The 16,558-nt window shown below is 40.3% G+C and overlaps 1 protein-coding gene across 1 annotated transcript in view; it reads right to left on the minus strand.

Moving 5' to 3' along the window:
• Window positions 1–16,558, minus strand: part of LOC119902939 (disks large-associated protein 1-like) — a 219,384-nt gene that overhangs the window by 50,093 nt on the left and 152,733 nt on the right. The gene's annotated exons all lie outside the window — the stretch shown is intronic.

A 16,558-nucleotide genomic window follows, 5' to 3' on the forward strand; every position in this document is an offset into this window, starting at 1 on the left:
ACTTTAACGAACTCCTCCTAGGGATTTAGTCCGACCGACTTCAAATTTGTGCTGTGCCTTCTAAGGCATTGAAGATGAAAAGTTGTGTGCTATTTGCGAGTTTTCGTCAATGGGTTGTGTCCGTGGCGTGGCGTCAGAGATCATCTTCGCCATGACACAGGAAGTTGTTGTAACTTCAGTGTACATGCTCACATCTTAACCAACTTTACGTGCTTGATAACTCTCCCACCCCGTTATGGAGGACCGATCCTGACACAGCAGAAATAAATACAGAAATAAATAAATGCTCAATAAATAATAAGCATCCAATTAAATACACAAAAAATAAAGTAAATAAATAAATGTAGGTAGTAATTAAATTATACAAGGAGACATAAATGTTTATTTTAATTAGTGCCTTTACTTATTCACCTTTGTTATAATTACCTTATTTGTTTATTCAACTTTATTTATTACTAATTTTTTAATGTATTTATTTATGTGTGGTTTTAATATTTTTGTCTGTTTTATTCTTCCTTTGTATTTATTTACCTTATTTATTTTCACCCATGGTATTTATTTCTGCCTGTCTTTTTTAAATTTTGTATGCATTTCTGCCTCATTATGCAAATGAGGAGGGGCTGTGTCTCAAGGGGTCATCTTCTCTGCTATTGGTGGACCAGTCAGACAGGAGAGCTCCTACTCTGCCTGCAGACATCAACGATCTTGCCCCTCACACAGTCAGATGGCTTCCTTCAGTGCGCTGAGGTGTTTAACAACTCTGAAGACAATACTACCAGCAATGTCTTCCTTCTCTTTTCACGTAGACGCTCCGACAGACAGTGCTTTCAGTTTGCTGCATGCATGGACACAGAACTGCGGTATAGGGAGAAGCACACGGTCAGCTGGCTGCAGCTAAATCTGGAGTGCACTCGTATTCAATTCTGTATGGTAAATTCAGTTTTAACGGAGCAGAGCGAGCTGACAGGCAGAGTTAGAGACTTTTTCTGTCCGTTTCTCTCTTTACAAAGACGCATGTTGCAGTCAGAGTCTTCTCTGAGATGCGAGCACGACATACAACACAATTTATCAAATTACACAACGGATATACAGTATGAAATAAGATTGATTGGATTATACTCACAGGAAGTATAAAACCTGTTACATGCGTCTATTAAAAGTAAAGTAACACAAAAATGTCAGGGAAATTACTTTACTTAGATTTAAGTACTGCAGTTGTACATTTGAAATACCTTCCTACCTTTCTGATAGGAAGCCTTCTTGAGGTGGTATAAAACATTTTCTTATATTCTGATTTGAGTTGTGGACAACTATGACCACATGAATTAAAAAAAAACATTTCACTGCCCAAGTCAGCTATAACACAAGTCTTGTTCATCAGACTACATGCTGTACAGTATTGTACAGATTTTGTCCCAGGATTTATTATGCATTTCTTCTTCTTCGTTGCATGATTTAGAATAATAAGGTGAGAAATGGGTCTATTCTGAGTTCATCCTGCACTGCAGCAGCTAATAAAGTCCATTTAATCCCAAAAACGCTTTTCTTTTAGGCAGGCTGGAGCAGAAAACAACTCACCTTTCTCAAGTTGTACAGTAATGTCACATGTGTATGAAGGTGGATCAAACAAGCTAATCTTAAATGTCAAAGTAGAGAGGAGCCTAGTAGGCCTATTTATTTTCATTCATTACACAATATGAATAAGCTATGCAGACAGTTGTAAAGAAAGAACATCTTTTTCTTCTGTTCTCTACTTGTTATAGTTACACAGTATTAGGGGTGTGGGCTGTATTAAAAGTATCCACTGTTCTCCCATGCTCTAACACACAGTAACGATGAAATGTGTGCTGTTCTCACATTCTTCCTCTGTATGTACACATAAACAACAAGGCAGGGAAATATAAAAGGAATTTATTTTATTGTTTGGGTACATTATTGTTCAGTGTACATGCTCACATCTGAAACAAACTTTACGTGCTTGATAACTCTCCCACCCCGCAGACATCTACACGTCAATACCGATTTATATTCATAGCGGCAAGTGCTATGTAGCTCCACATAGGGGACACAGGAAGTGACATATAGCACCTTCATGCGGCGTCGGAACCGCGTAGGAAATTCACAGCCGCACCGGCAGAGCTCCAGAATGCAACTCGGCCGGCTCACGCGCGGACGCGCTACAATGCGAGGGCCCGCCCAACGCTGCTTGCAGCTTTAATTAGGGCCCAGCACGACGTGCGAGGTCCCTATTGAATTGCTCGGATTATTTTTTTTTTTTTTTTTTTTTTTTTTTTTTTTTCTGCAAAGTAGGCCCAAATGACATGGCCTAAACATCTCGAAAACTCACCAAAATTTGCAAACATGTCAGAACCGGTGAAAAATTTCGTATTCTACAAGTTTCGCACATGGGCGTGGCAAAATGACTCGCTAGCGCCACCTAGAAAATTGGAAAATTAGCCCCTCGTTCACGTTCAACCTACATGTACGAAATTTTCTGGGGACATGTATCATATCAAGACGCACAAAAAAGCCTCAAGAACCCATAGCCTAAAGTCAACAGGAAGTCGGCCATTTTGAATTTTGGCCATTTTTGGATGATTTACACACTTCGTACTTTAACGAACTCCTCCTAGGGATTTAGTCGGATCGACGTCAAATTTCTGCTGTGCCTTCTAAAGGCATTGACGATGAAAAGTTGTGCTATTTGCGCGTTTTCGTCAATGGGCGTGTCCGTGGCGTCGATGATTCGCAATGAAACAGGAAGTTGTTGTAACTTCAGTGTACATGCTCACATCTGGACCAAACTGTACATGTAGGATGAGAGTCCCGCCCTGAACACATGTACATGCCGACATTCACCCACAGTCATAGCGCCACCTGCTGGCAACAGAAAGTGACCTTTAACGAAGCAGCCCCCGCCGCACGTTTCACCTACGTGCACGAATTTTCTGTGGTACGTGTATCTTGTCCAGACGCACAAAAAAGTCTCTTGGAGCCATAGCCTAAACCAACAGGAAGTCGGCCATTTTGAATTTTACGTCAAATTTTGGATGATTTACACACTTCGTACTTTAACGAACTCCTCCTAGGGATTTAGTCCGACCGACCTCAAATTTTGCTGTGCCTTCTAAAGGCATTGAAGATGAAAAGTTGTGCTATTTGCAAGTTTTCGTCAATGGGCGTGTCCGTGGCGTGGCGTCAAAGATCACTCTTCGCCATGACACGGAAGTTGTCGTAACTTCAGTGTACATGCTCACATCTGGACCAAACTGTACATGTAGGATGAGAGTCCCGCCCTGAACACATGTACATGCTGACATTCACCCACAGTCATAGCGCCACCTGCTGGCAACAGGAAGTGACTTTTAACGAAGCAGCCCCCGCCGCACGTTTCACCTACGTGCACGAATTTTCTGTGGTACGTGTATCTTGTCCAGACGCACAAAAAAGTCTCTTGGAGCCATAGCCTAAACCCAACAGGAAGTCGGCCATTTTGAATTTTACGTCAAATTTTGGATGATTTACACACTTCGTACTTTAACGAACTCCTCCTAGGGATTTAGTCCGACCGACCTCAAATTTGTGCTGTGCCTTCTAAAGGCATTGAAGATGAAAAGTTGTGCTATTTGCAAGTTTTCGTCAATGGGCGTGTCCGTGGCGTGGCGTCAAAGATCAACTCTTCGCCATGACACGGAAGTTGTCGTAACTTCAGTGTACATGCTCACATCTGGACCAAACTGTACATGTAGGATGAGAGTCCCGCCCTGAACACATGTACATGCTGACATTCACCCACAGTCATAGCGCCACCTGCTGGCAACAGGAAGTGACTTTTAACGAAGCAGCCCCCGCCGCACGTTTCACCTACGTGCACGAATTTTCTGTGGTACGTGTATCTTGTCCAGACGCACAAAAAAGCCTCTTGGAGCGATGCCCTAAAATCAACAGGAAGTCGGCCATTTTGAATTTTACGTCAAATTTTGGATGATTTACACACTTCGTACTTTAACGAACTCCTCCTAGGGATTTAGTCCGACCGACTTCAAATTTGTGCTGTGCCTTCTAAAGGCATTGAAGATGAAAAGTTGTGCTATTTGCGAGTTTTCGTCAATGGGTGTGTCCGTGGCGTCAGAGATCAAGTCTTCGCCATGACACAGGAAGTTGTTGTAACTTCAGTGTACATGCTCACATCTGAACCAAACTTTACGTGCTTGATAACTCTCCCACCCCGTTATGGAGGACCGATCCTGACACAGTCAGAAATAAATACAGAAATAAATAAATGCTCAATAAATAAATAAGCATCCAATTAAATACACAAAAAAATAAAGTAAATAAATAAATGTAGGTAGTAATTAAATTATACAAGGAGACATAAATGTATATTTTAATTAGTGCCTTTACTTATTCACCTTTGTTATAATTACCTTATTTGTTTATTCAACTTTATTTATTACTAATTTTTTTAATGTATTTATTTATGTGTGTGTTTTAATATTTTTGTCTGTTTTATTCTTCCTTTGTATTTATTTACCTTATTTATTTTCACCCATGGTATTTATTTCTGCCTGTCTTTTTAAATTTTTGTATGCATTTCTGCCTCATTATGCAAATGAGGAGGGGCTGTGTCTCAAGGGGTCATCTTCTCTGCTATTGGTGGACCAGTCAGACAGGAGAGCTCCTACTCTGCCTGCAGACATCAACGATCTTGCCCCTCACACAGTCAGATGGCTTCCTTCAGTGCGCTGAGGTGTTTAACAACTCTGAAGACACTACCAGCAATGTCTTCCTTCTCTTTTCACGTAGACGCTCCGACAGACAGTGCTTTCAGTTTGCTGCATGCATGGACACAGAACTGCGGTATAGGGAGAAGCACACGGTCAGCTGGCTGCAGCTAAATCTGGAGTGCACTCGTATTCAATTCTGTATGGTAAATTCAGTTTTAACGGAGCAGAGCGAGCTGACAGGCAGAGTTAGAGACTTTTTCTGTCTGTTTCTCTCTTTACAAAGACGCATGTTGCAGTCAGAGTCTTCTCTGAGAGGGCTGAATCTCAGTACGATGCGAGCACACATACAACACAATTTATCAAATTACACAACGGATATACAGTATGAAAATAAGATGATTGGATTATACTCACAGGAAGTATAAAACCTGTTACATGCGTAACACAAATATCAGGGAAATTACTTTACTTAGATTAAGTACTGCAGTTGTACATTTGAAATACCTTCCTACCTTTCTGATAGGAAGCCTTCTTGAGGTGGTATAAAACATTTCTTCTTATATTCTGATTTGAGTTGTGGACAACTATGACCACATGAATTAAAAAATTAAACATTTCACTGCCCAAGTCAGCTATAACACAAGTCTTGTTCATCAGACTACATGCTGTGGACAGATTTTGTCCCAGGATTTATTATGCATTTCTTCTTCTTCGTTGCATGATTTAGAATAATAAGGTGAGAAATGGGTCTATTCTGAGTTCATCCTGCACTGCAGCAGCTAATAAAGTCCATTTAATCCCAAAAACGCTTTTCTTTTAGGCAGGCTGGAGCAGAAAACAACTCACCTTTCTCAAGTTGTACAGTAATGTCACATGTGTATGAAGGTGGATCAAACAGCTAATCTTAAATGTCAAAGTAGAGAGGAGCCTAGTAGGCCTATTTATTTTCATTCATTACAATATGAATAAGCTATGCAGACAGTTGTAAAGAAAGAACATCTTTTTCTTCTGTTCTCTACTTGTTATAGTTACACAGTATTAGGGGTGTGGGCTGTATTAAAAGTATCCACTGTTCTCCCATGCTCTAACACACAGTAACGATGAAATGTGTGCTGTTCTCACATTCTTCCTCTGTATGTACACATAAACAACAAGGCAGGGAAATATAAAAGGAATTTATTTATTGTTTGGGTACATTATTGTTCAGTGTACATGCTCACATCTGAAACAAACTTTACGTGCTTGATAACTCTCCCACCCCGCAGACATCTACACGTCAATACCGATTTATATTCATAGCGGCAAGTGCTATGTAGCTCCACATAGGGGACACAGGAAGTGACATATAACACCTTCATGCGGCGTCAACCGCGTAGGAAATTCACAGCCGCACCGGCAGAGCTCCAGAATATGCAACTCGGCCGGCTCACACGCGGACGCGCTTACAAGTGCGAGGGCCCGCCCAACGCTGCTTGCAGCTTTAATTTTTTTTTTTTTTTTTCTGCAAAGTAGGCCCAAATGACATGGCCTAAACATACTCGAAAACTCACCAAAATTTGCAAACATGTCAGAACCGGTGAAAAATTTCGTATTCTACAAGTTTCGCACATGGGCGTGGCAAAATGACTCGCTAGCGCCACCTAGAAAATTGGAAATGATTAGCCCCTCGTTCACGTTCAACCTACATGTACGAAATTTTCTGGGGACGTGTATCATCAAGACGCACAAAAAAGCCTCAAGAACCCATAGCCTAAAGTCAACAGGAAGTCGGCCATTTTGAATTTTACGGCCATTTTTGGATGATTTACACACTTCGTACTTTAACGAACTCCTCCTAGGGATTTAGTCGGATCGACGTCAAATTTCTGCTGTGCCTTCTAAAGGCATTGACGATGAAAAGTTGTGCTATTTGCGCGTTTTCGTCAATGGGCGTGTCCGTGGCGTCGATGATTCGCATGAAACAGGAAGTTGTTGTAACTTCAGTGTACATGCTCACATCTGGACCAAACTGTACATGTAGGATGAGAGTCCCGCCCTGAACACATGTACATGCCGACATTCACCCACAGTCATAGCGCCACCTGCTGGCAACAGAAAGTGACCTTTAACGAAGCAGCCCCCGCCGCACGTTTCACCTACGTGCACGAATTTTCTGTGGTACGTGTATCTTGTCCAGACGCACAAAAAAGCCTCTTGGAGCCATGCCTAAAATCAACAGGAAGTCGGCCATTTTGAATTTTACGTCAAATTTTGGATGATTTACACACTTCGTACTTTAACGAACTCCTCCTAGGGATTTAGTCCGACCGACCTCAAATTTTGCTGTGCCTTCTAAAGGCATTGAAGATGAAAAGTTGTGCTATTTGCAAGTTTTCGTCAATGGGCGTGTCCGTGGCGTGGCGTCAAAGATCAGCTCTTCGCCATGACACGGAAGTTGTCGTAACTTCAGTGTACATGCTCACATCTGGACCAAACTGTACATGTAGGATGAGAGTCCCGCCCTGAACACATGTACATGCTGACATTCACAGACAGTCATAGCGCCACCTGCTGGCAACAGGAAGTGACTTTTAACGAAGCAGCCCCCGCCGCACGTTTTACCTACGTGCACGAATTTTCTGTGGTACGTGTATCTTGTCCAGACGCACAAAAAAGCCTCTTGGAGCGATGCCCTAAAATCAACAGGAAGTCGGCCATTTTGAATTTTACGTCAAATTTTGGATGATTTACACACTTCGTACTTTAACGAACTCCTCCTAGGGATTTAGTCCGACCGACTTCAAATTTGTGCTGTGCCTTCTAAAGGCATTGAAGATGAAAAGTTGTGCTATTTGCGAGTTTTCGTCAATGGGTGTGTCCGTGGCGTGGCGTCAGAGATCAAGTCTTCGCCATGACACAGGAAGTTGTTGTAACTTCAGTGTACATGCTCACATCTGAACCAAACTTTACGTGCTTGATAACTCTCCCACCCCTATGGAGGACCGATCCTGACACAGTCAGAAATAAATACAGAAATAAATAAATGCTCAATAAATAAATAAGCATCCAATTAAATACACAAAAAAATAAAGTAAATAAATAAATGTAGGTAGTAATTAAATTATACAAGGAGACATAAATGTATATATTTTAATTAGTGCCTTTACTATTCACCTTTGTTATAATTACCTTATTTGTTTATTCAACTTTATTTATTACTAATTTTTTTAATGTATTTATTTATGTGTGTGTTTTAATATTTTTGTCTGTTTTATTCTTCCTTTGTATTTATTTACCTTATTTATTTTCACCCATGGTATTTATTTCTGCCTGTCTTTTTTAAATTTTTGTATGCATTTCTGCCTCATTATGCAAATGAGGAGGGGCTGTGTCTCAAGGGGTCATCTTCTCTGCTATTGGTGGACCAGTCAGACAGGAGAGCTCCTACTCTGCCTGCAGACATCAACGATCTTGCCCCTCACACAGTCAGATGGCTTCCTTCAGTGCGCTGAGGTGTTTAACAACTCTGAAGACAATACTACCAGCAATGTCTTCCTTCTCTTTTCACGTAGACGCTCCGACAGACAGTGCTTTCAGTTTGCTGCATGCATGGACACAGAACTGCGGTATAGGGAGAAGCACACGGTCAGCTGGCTGCAGCTAAATCTGGAGTGCACTCGTATTCAATTCTGTATGGTAAATTCAGTTTTAACGGAGCAGAGCGAGCTGACAGGCAGAGTTAGAGACTTTTTCTGTCCGTTTCTCTCTTTACAAAGACGCATGTTGCAGTCAGAGTCTTCTCTGAGATGCGAGCACGACATACAACACAATTTATCAAATTACACAACGGATATACAGTATGAAAATAAGATGATTGGATTATACTCACAGGAAGTATAAAACCTGTTACATGCGTCTATTAAAAGTAAAGTAACACAAAAATGTCAGGGAAATTACTTTACTTAGATTTAAGTACTGCAGTTGTACATTTGAAATACCTTCCTACCTTTCTGATAGGAAGCCTTCTTGAGGTGGTATAAAACATTTCTTCTTATATTCTGATTTGAGTTGTGGACAACTATGACCACATGAATTAAAAAAATTAAACATTTCACTGCCCAAGTCAGCTATAACACAAGTCTTGTTCATCAGACTACATGCTGTGGACAGATTTTGTCCCAGGATTTATTATGCATTTCTTCTTCTTCATTGCATGATTTAGAATAATAAGGTGAGAAATGGGTCTATTCTGAGTTCATCCTGCACTGCAGTAGCTAATAAAGTCCATTTAATCCCAAAAACGCTTTTCTTTTAGGCAGGCTGGAGCAGAAAACAACTCACCTTTCTCAAGTTGTACAGTAATGTCACATGTGTATGAAGGTGGATCAAACCAGCTAATCTTAAATGTCAAAGTAGAGAGGAGCCTAGTAGGCCTATTTATTTTCATTCATTACACAATATGAATAAGCTATGCAGACAGTTGTAAAGAAAAAACATCTTTTTCTTCTGTTCTCTACTTGTTATAGTTACACAGTATTAGGGGTGTGGGCTGTATTAAAAGTATCCACTGTTCTCCCATGCTCTAACACACAGTAACGATGAAATGTGTGCTGTTCTCACATTCTTCCTCTGTATGTACACATAAACAACAAGGCAGGGAAATATAAAAGGAATTTATTTTATTGTTTGGGTACATTATTGTTCAGTGTACATGCTCACATCTGAACAAACTTTACGTGCTTGATAACTGTCCCACCCCGCAGATATCTACACGTCAATACCGATTTATATTCATAGCGGCAAGTGCTATGTAGCTCCACATAGGGGACACAGGAAGTGACATATAACACCTTCATGCGGCGTCGGAACCGCGTAGGAAATTCACAGCCGCACCGGCAGAGCTCCAGAATATGCAACTCGGCCGGCTCACGCCCGGACGCGCTTATAAGTGCGAGGGCCCGCCCAACGCTGCTTGCAGCTTTAATTATTATTATTATCATCATTCATATTTTTATATTAATTGACATTGGTACCACTATCACTGAGTCTAGGTTCTGCTTGAGGTTTCTACCTGCTAAAAGGGGAGTTTTCCTTGTGTGCTTCCTCATGGTGGAATTGCTGGGTCTCTGTAAATAATATTAAACAGTGCAGTACAGAGTACAGTCTAGACCTGCTTTGTATGAAAAGTGCAGTGAGATAACTTGAATAATATATACATGCACATTTGTGCTTATCTGCATGTGTGTGTGTGTCCATGTATCCCTTTGGTTAACTACATGATTCCCAGAGGAGCTGCAAATGTCTACAGTTAAGTCTCCTTAGGCATCCACTCTGGCATGTTCTCATCTGAACACCATGCATGAAGACAGCCTTTTTTGGCTCTTACATGATTATCTTTGTGAGATTTCAGGTTCACTATTACAGTGCACAGCAGAATGTAGAGTGCAGTTATGCATGTAACTGCAACCTGAAACACTTTATTACTCTTTCTCCTGTTATGTGAGTAACTGCATGATGTTGTACTGAACTGTAAATTCTGTCAAATTGCCTCTAAGCACACAGTAATACTGGAGCTGATCAAATTCAAAGACATTTATAAATCAGTATGTTTACACTGCCATGTTATAAAATGACACAATGTGAGTGAGCACAAAGCTGTGCAATAATTTCCCATTTTCATTATAAAATGTATGCATTTTCATCTGCCAATTTGGAATAGCTGTCATAGACGCACAAGCAAAATAAGAAAGAGACAGAATTATTTTCTCAAAGGGATCTGCAGTAAGCAGAGTTATTCACTTATGTAATGTACAAAACTGCAGTCCAGATTAAAAAGAAGAAATTAACAAAATCAGGCTTGAACTGATCTGAGTGTTTCCCACAAATAGAAACACTTATATAGGCAGGCTTCCCAGGTATCGTTATAGTTTGAGGATTTTTGGTCTTGTTTTGGTTCCATGCTTTGTGTTCTACTGTTTTGCCTTGTTTATGTTTGTGATGATGTTTGGTCTAGTTCTGTTTTCACCATCCCTGCTCATACCCTGTCACATCCTAGTTGTTGTCTTAGTACACGTGGTCCTGATCTGTGTTTTAGTTTTGTGTCTTAGTCCTTAGATCTAGTTACTAGTTTGTTGTTCTGTTTGTGGCCTGTTGTAGGTTTTGCATGTATTCTGTGTTCTGTTTTGTCCGTGTCCTTATCCGTTTCTGCATTTACTAAAATGGTTTGTTCAGAATCGTCTCGTGTCATGTTGCTGTTTGTCTGTATGTGCCCTGTCACTCTCTCTCTCTGTGTCTTGGGTTGCAGTCCTGTTTGTTTCCTATTTTGTATTCCGTCTGCCTGTTTCCAGCTCCCTGTTCTGTCTGGTTTACTTTTAGTCTTGCTTTGGACTGTCATGGTGTGACTTTGGATTTCTGATGTAGGTTCTGTAACTGCTCTTGTCCTGGTTTGTGGTTTTGCATCTGTTCCAAGTTTAGTGTCAGACCTATTTCCAGTTTTGGTTCTTGTCTGTCTGTGCTTTGATTACCTTCATGTTTCTCAGCTGTGCCCAATTACCCTGCCTGCCTGGTGTGTGTTGTGGTTTGTCTCTTTAAGCCCTCAGTTCTGTTCAGTCCTTGTTGCATCGTCATCTGATGTTGAGCGTTCTGCCATGCTCAGTTCCCTGTACTTTGTTTCCTGTTTCTGGATTACCCTGCTGACCATTGGATTAAGTTTCTTTTGGATTTACGTTTGTTTGTACTTCTGATTGCTGTGCTTCTGTGTAAGTTTGCGTTATAATAAATCCCCTGAACTGCATCCTCCTTGCCTGTGTCTGTATTTGGGTCTACACCTCAGTTTGTCTACCAGTGCACTCAGCGTTCTCATGACAGGGAAATCAACAGACGCCCTGGTATATTTGGTAACCCATTTGTAGCATTTTGCAGAGAAACTCAAAGAGATATTATCTGGTATTACATTACAAACTACTACATAAATAACAAGCCTCCTCCACATGCGATGCACCTACTAGGCTGCCTGGGCCAAAAATGCCAGGGCCAGTCCCAGTCCAGCTCTGACCAGTGTGAAGGTGAAGGTCTTAACTTGCTGGACTAGAACAGACTGTTGTGTTTACTGAACACATTTTTGGATCCTTAAGAAAATTGTTACATACAACGTAACGATCTCATACCTGCAGAAGGAAGATACGGATTTACCGTTTTCTTAACTGAGAGAAAAAAAGTGCCGCAACAAAGTCCGCTGTTTTCCTTCACTGCCTCCGAGCTCGAGATGACTCCGCTGGTTTACCCAAACGGACTGAACTAATTAAGTCGCTACCCAGAGCAATCTCAAGTAAGAGGCTAGATGCAGAAATAGGTTTATAACTCTGTTACTGTAACCTCAGCTCCATTGATCAGTGATATCGGTGAGGTGCCTACGTAGAGCCCAAAAGATACTAAAGGACAGTACCCACCAACCCCACAGCCTGTTCACCCTGCTGCCTTCTGGAGAAGTTTCTGCTGCCACACCACCAGACTGCAGAGCAGCTTTTCCCCCAAAGCGATCAGACTCTTAAACTCTCATTCACCCTCATCACTGCTCGACTATATATAGTTTATTTCTGTTTACCATTTTTATAATTGATTCTGTATTAATAAATATTGTAGCAGAAGGGAGTTACAAAACTCAATTTCACTCTATAACTTGTTGCATTGTGACAATAAACCTACCTACCTACCTACCAAATATCCCTACATGGGTGTGTATGTACATAAAACACACACAGTTGCCAGTTTATTAGCTGAAATGAATGCTAATTCAGTGTGTTAACCTTTTGTGTAATTTGTGTAATGTGTATGTTATTCCAGGTTCAGTGGCATTCCTTTTCTCTCTTGCTGTGCAAGCTGTGCAGAGAGAGACCATCCAGGAAGCTGGTGCTCCAGTTGGTGAGTGAAATTCTGGTATTTTATTTATGTGTTAGCAATAATTAGCATACATAGCTTGTTAGCTTAGCTTGTTAAGCTAATTAGCCAGTTACGAGGGACCCCAAACTGTGCAAATGATGCTAAGTTAATGAGATTGTGTGCTAACTGCAGTTTTTGAAGAGAAGTCAGCAAGAAGAAAGAAGTCAAAATGTATTAGATTAGTGTTAGACAATAGGGTGATACTACTTTGAACAATATGCGTCTTTTAGAAGTTGGAAAGTAAAGGCTCAGCTCTCAGTTAGCTGACATGATAAAGAGGTCATATTATGCTTGTTAACCTTTTTCCCTCTCCTTTATTGTGGTATATATCTATTCTGTGCATGTAATAGGTTTGCAAAGTGAAAAAGCCCAAAGTCCACCTCAAAGGGAGTTACCATGTCCAAAATTAACACTGCTCTGAACTGCCTGAAAACAGCTCGATCGTAGTCCAGCCCTTTTTTCTGATACCATGTTGCATCACATGGTAACACGCATCATAAGCTCAGTGGCTAGTCAGACACGCCCTCAAAAACTTTGGTGGAAAAAAACACTGAGCTGCACATGATGAAATGAAAAGCTGATATGCTAGTTTTATTTGGACATTTCTTTAAGAGACGAACGTGACATTAACTGAGAAGTTACACTATATTGTGAAAAAATAATTATCTGCACACGGAATAGTTTTGAAGCCTCGTAGGAGGTGAGAATTATATCGACCTCTAAGAAGGTCATGTTGGTATTACACATATATGTGTAAGTCACATTGTGGCTTGCACTGTACAGATGCACCTATTTACCACAGGTGCATTTGATCAGCTCACAGACCTCAGAGTTTGAAATGTCACTATAAATGACACCATCTAGTGGGATTCATTATTACAGGTTGATCAGATTTTGTTATTTTGAATTTATTGCAGTGTGAACCATAACCCATATTTTTAAAAATGGATATAAAACACAAACATGGACAATATTTAAAGAGGAGGCCCCAGTCTACCAACACGTCCACGTTCCCCACTTCTTATGCCGTTTTTCCATTACCAGTACCAGCTCAACTCATCTCGACTCTACTCGACAGTTGCAGCGGTGAGAAGAGCCACAGCCCCGCATGCTAAACCTGCTCTGCTCTCGCCTCATATGGCTGCATGGTGGAAGAGCAGAGACCTCTTAAAGACATCACAATAATTCATAGTTTAGCATGTTGGATATCATTTTAGATGAGTAGCAATTTAAGGATAATTCTTAACAGTATTTCACACATGATACACTCTAAAATGTCACTCAAAGTTTAATATTTTATTCATTTACCTACAATACTATTTTCCTCTTTTTACACTTTTTTTTCTTTTTGTTTGTTACTAATATTATTTTTTAATATCTAGTTTATTATTATTATTTGTTTTTTAAGGTGTTTGTAAAATTTTTGAAAAGATTACACTTGACATGAAATCGTTTACAATAACATGTTGGAACATTCAAGGTCTGAGATCATCAGCTTTTGGTTTAAAGAGCAGAGATCCAGATTTTAATAGAGAGTTAATAGACTCTGACATCATAGTTTTACAGGAGACATGGTGCAGAGAAGATGATTCCACTGGTCGTCAGAACTGAGCCAGTCCATCACAGTTATTAAAAAAGAAGAATCTTATATACGGTTGAAAATTAACAAACAGATGGATGGATGGAACATGTCTATAGTGTGCCATCTATATACCTCCATCAGAATCCCCCTACTACAAACCAGATATTTTCTCTATTCTTGAGGAGGAAGTTAACCATTATAAAACCATGGGAAATTTATTATATCTGTGGGGACCTTAATGCTCGAACAGGGGAAAGAGCTGACACTATGAACACCCAGGGAGACAAACACTTACCTGGAAGCACCTGCTTCCCCCTCCCTGAATGTCCCGCTAGAAAGAGCTTTGACAAGCTTACTAACACAAGTGGTATGCAGCTTTTACAGCTCTACCGGAGACTGGGTATGCACATAGTCAACGGCAGGCTACGAGGGGACTCTCTGGGTCGCTACACTTACAGCTCAGCTCTTGGCAGTAGTACGGTAGATTATTTCATTACAGATCTAGATCCACCTCTCAGACCACAGCGAAATCACTATCTATCTGAAAAGGGCTCAGTCCAAGTCTGGGGCCCATAGTGCCTGTGAACTGTTTAACAGCACATACTCATACAGATGGACCCCAGACAGCATGGGGGCATACCAAAAGGCACTGGAAAATCAAAACATACATGATTTAACTCATTTATTTCTAACTGAAACATTTCCCCAGAATAATTCTGGTGTAAATTCTGCTGTGGACAAAATCAATTCAATATTTCATCATTTGGCTTCATTGTCTAATGTGAAAGCCTCCAAACCAAAACCTCAACAAATGAACAATAACAAATGGTTTGACACTGAATGCAAAAACCTGAGGAAAACTTTAAGGAAATTATCAAATGAAAAGCACAGGGACCCAGAAAACCACAACACACGCTGTCAATATGAGGCCACTCTGAAAAAATACAAGTACACCCTAAAAACTAAGAAAGAACAACACAGCAAGAAGCAGCTCTGTGTAATTGAGGAATCCTTAGAGTCCAACCAGTTCTGGGAGAAATGGAACAACCTAAACAAAACCCAGCAGGATTAATTGGCAATCCAAGATGGAAATACTTGGATTAATCACTTTAGTGAATTATACAGTAATATTTTAAAAAATGATGATCAGTACAAGATATTCATGAAATGGAAAACTCTGGAGGCGGTGATAAAAAACAACCAAAACCCTCTAGATTACCCTGTAACAGAACAAGAATTAACAGAAGTCATCCTGTCCCTGAAAGGAAAAAAAGCTTATGGCATTGATGGAATCCTCAACGAAATGATCAAATACTCAGACCATAAAATCAGATTGGCTATACTAAAACTATTCTAGCAACTGGAACTTTTCCAGACATCTGGAACCCCAATTCAAAAATCTGTAGATAAACATGATCCAAATAACTACAGAGGAATATGTGTATCCAGTAACCTGGGAAAAATATTCTGCAACATCATTAATAAACGACTTGTCAACTTTGTTGATAACCACAATATTCTGCATAAATGCCAAATAGTTTTTTTTGCCAAACTGCCGCACAACGGACCGTATATTTACCCTCCAGACTCTAAATGATCAAGAATTAAACATTAAGAAAAGAATGGTATATGCCTGTTTTGTTGACTTCCAAAAAGCCTTTGATTCAATCTGGCACGAGGGCCTTTTCTATAGGCTACTTGAAAGTGGCATTGGAGGAAAAACATATGATTTGATTAAGAACATGTATACAAAAAGTGAATGTGCCATAAAGATTGGAAACGAAGCGTTCTTCTCCCAGGGCCGGGCAGTGGTGCAGGGATGCAATCTCAGTCCAATTCTCTTCAATCTATATATCAATGAATTAGTAAACCAATTAGAGAGTTCCACGGCACCTGGCCTCATCTTGAACGACACAGAGATCAGAGGTCTGCTGTATGCAGATGACTTAGTGTTGCTCTCACCTACTAAAGAAGGTTTGCAGCAGCACCTTAATCTCCTGCAGAGATTCTGTCAGACCTGGGTCCTGACAGTAAACACAGCAAAAACTAAGATAATGATCTTTCAGAAACAATACAGAAATCAGGTTACACACAATTTATCAAACTGTATTGTGTAGTGTACTACCCAGTGGCGTGGGGTGGGGTAAATTTTTGGGGAAGCCAAGTGAGAGGTGATGTCCTTTTTGGGGGGCAATTATCTAATGCATTGTGCTATTACAGTGCAGGGTATCATTTTACAAAAATTTAATCAAACTTTAAAGATTATCTGTTATCAATACAGACGCTGAAACTTGCATTTACCGACACATACGCTTTCTCTCTCACTTGCTCA

The sequence above is a fragment of the Micropterus salmoides genome, unplaced genomic scaffold (genome assembly GCF_014851395.1).
Source record: "Micropterus salmoides isolate LMB-PRFRI ecotype aquatic unplaced genomic scaffold, ASM1485139v1 Ms_hic_scaffold_14, whole genome shotgun sequence".
NCBI classification, from domain to species: Eukaryota; Metazoa; Chordata; class Actinopteri; order Centrarchiformes; family Centrarchidae; genus Micropterus; species Micropterus salmoides.